The sequence below is a fragment of the Phyllostomus discolor genome, chromosome 5, assembly GCF_004126475.2.
Source record: "Phyllostomus discolor isolate MPI-MPIP mPhyDis1 chromosome 5, mPhyDis1.pri.v3, whole genome shotgun sequence".
NCBI classification, from domain to species: domain Eukaryota; kingdom Metazoa; phylum Chordata; class Mammalia; order Chiroptera; family Phyllostomidae; genus Phyllostomus; species Phyllostomus discolor.
In genome coordinates, this window is record NC_040907.2 from 138,752,396 (window position 1) to 138,757,096 (window position 4,701).

Below are 4,701 nucleotides of genomic sequence, written 5' to 3' on the forward strand. Positions count from 1 at the left end.
TTTTTAAAGCTGAATGTAATTTCATTTTTTAATTATAGTTGACATTAATATTATATTAGCTTCAGATGCACAGAATAATGGTTAGTCATTTCTATGACTTATGTAGGGATGCCCCCAATAAGTCCAGTGCCCAATGGTCCCATATATAGTATCACAATATTATTGTCAATATTCTCTAAGCTGTGCTTTGCGTCCTCGTGGCCATTCTGTAACTGCCAATTTGTACTTCTGAATCCCTTCACCTTTTTCACCCAGCCCTCCACTCCACTCCCATCTGTTGCTTTTTATCTACTTTCTCATTTGTAAAGTTATACTTAAATAGAGTCAGACATTTTATGTATTTTTAAACCCAACAAAAATGGAACTGCCACTATGCCTACCTCATTGAGGTTCTAATATATATAGGTCAGTGAAACAATGTGTGTTCAAAACACAACACATTTTGCTATGTTGGGGATTTGATGCTTATCTGCTCTATTGTAAATATGCATGAAAGCAGAGAACTTAAAAGTACTGATATAATTTGATCAATCATAGGTAGTAGGCTTCTGAAAAAGACTCTCTTCATTGGAAAGTAAAATTTAGTTGTATTTAGTTGTCAATATTTATCTGGAATTAATTAAAATCGACTAAGAAGATATACAAAGACATGACATTAGCTTCATATAAAGGTAGATACTTTTTAGATGTATTTTATGTTGTATGTAGCATTTTCCATGCAAGTATTTAGCTATTTATTTAAAAATGTCTAAGAAACATTAAGCAAATGATTTTTAAAGCCTTTTGGGGGCTTTTATGTAAACTGCTTACATTTTTTCTCTTTTTTTGAGTAAAATTTTACCATTATAGAATTAATATATCTCATTAATTAGGGAGGGGGTGCTGAATTGATGAAATGGGCCTTTAAATATAAGTGCAGATTTTTGTATCTATTTGAACACCATAAGACAATGATTCTCCTTAAACTTCAAGTTCAACCAATTTTAGTTTCCTGAGCTATATGTAGCCTATGGTACTCACACAAGAGCAACAGGATATTTAAGTAATATTTGAAATTAAATGTATAGTATTTAAAAGCTGTATAATATAAAGCATGGCTTATAAAGTCAACACTAAAATCTATTTATTATCTTGAAAAATTTTTAAAAAGCTCAACCAGCAAGACCAATTTTACTCAGCATGATTTCTTTCAACTTTAAGAATAATTTTTTACAGAAAGAATCAGACAAAAGGATGAAAGAATCTCACATTCTTGCATCCAAAAAGACTGAAAAAGAACATTGTAAGGAGTAGAGCTGTCAATAAGAGGAATGTCAGTGTACTCTAAGGAATAAAACTGTACTTCGTGCTTGTTGGAAACAGCCCTGCCTGGTTTCAGAAGCTGTAACCCCTGCATGGCTAAGGCTGAGTGGGAGACCTTTGGACCGGAAGCCACTAAAGAGACAAAGCTTATCTCCCTGGCAAGAGCACCGCTTCTGCTCCTTTTACTTCATCCATAACTGGCCCCCAATGCTTGGTCGGTTAGCCAATGATGGGTAAGATTCTCCAAGGGGGGAACAACCTAAGGCAGGCACAATCATGTGGGAGCCCCCCAAGGAAGGACTTTGGGGGCTACATCAGAAGGGGGTGATGGACCCTCACCCCTCGGCTTTGACATAGCCTGAGTCCTCATTCTGTCTGTGAGAAGTCTCCTAGTCTCTTGACTTCCTTAATTCCCCTGACTTAAGCCTGAAACAGTGCTGGTGGTAGGTACTGCCCTGTGCTGGAAAGGGTGAGTTCCCTAGGGCAATCAAGCCTAAGAAAGAATATGTAAAATCCTGTAAAACCTGCTTTGTGTAGAATGCTCTCAATTAAATAAGGGTCCAAGCAAGAAGTGAGTTTGTTCCTCAAAGTTTTATAGCTCTTTAGCTATCTGATCCCAAGTCTTAATAAGCCCTCCGAGTTCTTTGTTATCAATTGTTTGATCCTTACTGGCTGACAATGATTAATGGGCTTTACTTGTATTCCTCATTAAATTAACCCAATAAAAGCCCAATTAAGGAAAAGGCTCTTGGCCCTTCTCCTTTGAGAGATCAGCCACCTTTCCTCCCCAAGCAGATCATGTCTTGGTAGACTTATTCTCACCCATGGTGGCCGGGGGTGGGGGGAGGTGCCCATTGGGCAGAGCACCCCTGCCACACGTTGATGAAGGAATCCTTTCATGTAGAACATGGTGACTGGAAAAAGTAACTCTAGGAAAGCCATGGTGAGTTTTGGAATGTGAATGCATAAGTTGGGTACATGTTTGTATGGGATTTGTCATATCTCAGATGGATATATTGAGTGAGTTCCTCTTGACCTGCTACGATTATTTTCCTTGATTCTGTTAGAATTATTTCCATGAAGAAGATGGCAAAATTTTCACACATGTTGCAAACCTTGATGATGATTTATTAGCCATCACTTGAATTTTTTTTTTTTTAGAAAACTTATTTTGGCTGCAGTTGATACTACCTCAAAGTATGCTTTCTCACAAGGTTAGAAGATACTCACTTGCATTGTCAAGGGATAGGTAAGGAGAATAGAAAAAGTATTCTAGAAAAATATGTAGTATTCCCTTCCCTGTGGAGAAAGTCATGGATCTTAGTCACATGATGTGTTTGAAACTAAAATGTATTACATTTATCACTTCCCAAAAGTACTCATAAGTAACACATTAAAGGAAGGCAATCTTCCTTTGTTGGGGTGATATTTTGCTATAATTTTTGTATGATATATAGTCTCCTTTATATCTGTGTCTTTATTTCATATTGTAAGTTGCTAAACTAAGGATAAAAAGTTATTGGGTAATCTTAGTGAAACTAAAAAAATGTTTAAAAATCTTATATAAAATGATTTACATAATAAATTCTATTATTACTAAATCTTAAGAAACTAGCCTTGGAAATCACAGACATTGTGGTATCTGAAAGTCTTTTAAAATGAGAAAAATATAAAAGCTTTAATTTTTTCAACTCAACTATCACTTGTAAGAATGAAAAATTAATTTCACATTTTTTACATTTAAATAGGAAATTATTGTGTTGAAACAAAACAAAACAAAAAATCTTCACAATCAAAATATTTTTAAAAGAAATAGTTTATTTGGCTATTACTATCAAGAAAAAAAAACAGGTCCTGGGGCATGCAGTCTTTTTATCAAACCCCAATATTTTAATCTGTCTGTCTATGTGCATTAGCTGAAAGAATTGCATAAGCAGGAGTTTGCCGTATGGAGTACTATGCTAAGTGAAATAAGTCAGGTGGTGAAAGACAAATACCATATGATCTCACCTATAAGAGGAATCTAGTGAACAAAATAAACTAATGAACAAAATAGAACTACTGTCATGGAAACATGGAACAGAGTGATAGTGACCAGAGGGGCAGGAGGAGGGGGATAATGGTGGAAAGAAGGGGAAAGGACTAGTTAAAGATCATGTATGAATGACCCACAGACATGGACAACAATGTGGAGACAGACCATGGGAGTGGGGGTTGGGGTGGAAGGGAATAGCAGAAAAAATTGGGACAACTATAATAGAATAAAAATTTTAAAAGTCTTAGAAAAAAAGAAAGGAGATTTATTAGTGAATTGGTGAATGTGGCATGTGGGCAAGCTTATGTTCTCAAGACCCAATTCCAAATGTCATGTAGGTTACAGATTACATAGAGAAAAATCACAAGACACTGTGTCTTAGGTGGTTCGGGGTAGTGCTGGGAGCTGATTGGTGGAAATGAAGTAATGGTAATAAATCACTTCTTCAGGTCTAGAGGACAGCTCTAAGGTCTGTTTTGGTGCCCCTCTGTCTGGTTTCATGGAAGAGTAGTCAGGAGTCATTCCACTTTGGGGCTTGGAACATACTTAAGTCAAGATGTTATCTTTAGCCTTGGGGAGGTCCAGCTCTTAAGACATTTAGTCAGCTCTTGACTACTGTCTTCTGTTTCAGGCAATAGTTGATTACCCAGGGGAAAGGCTAGGTCTATGAGGGTTGCAGAGAGGGATAGAAACTTGATTTCTAGGATTCAAAGCTAAGTGAATCAAAGTCATAAGGACCCTCCATTTCAGTATGAACCACCAGCAACATGAGTAGGTAAAAAAGACAACATGTCCCCTGTCCTGGAGTTTATGGGCTCTTTTATGGAAGACAGTTTAGGGAAGAAAGATATGAGTTGTTTTGAAAGAATTTACATTGGCTGTAGATAAAAGGGATGAAAGAAGATGAATCAGGGCTAGCTCAAGGGTAGCTGCAGAGTCCCCGGGGAAAAAGTGTTCCCTCTTACTGACTGGCTGTGGACAACAGATTAGAAAGTCCATGTGTCACAAGAAGTGGAGGCTCCCAAGGCACGATGGCAGCTAGCTATTATTCTCTTCTAAATAACCTTGGAAATAGTCATCTGGAATTTATTTCAAAATTCCAACATACATTCAGGAATGCAAGCAGTCTTTTGTTGTTTTTTTCCTGTAATCATTAGCTTATTAACCTTGTGTCTTCCACCCTCAGGACCACTGTAATTTAATTTAGTTCATCTCAGAATGTTCTCATTGTCAATTGAATATGAGCAAGCATTATGAGTTAAAGTACCCAAAATATAAACAAGGAAGATAGGGTACACCAGTTGAATTTTTTTGCATATAAGATTTTGAGAGTTGCTATTTCCTTATTATATTAGTTATCATAT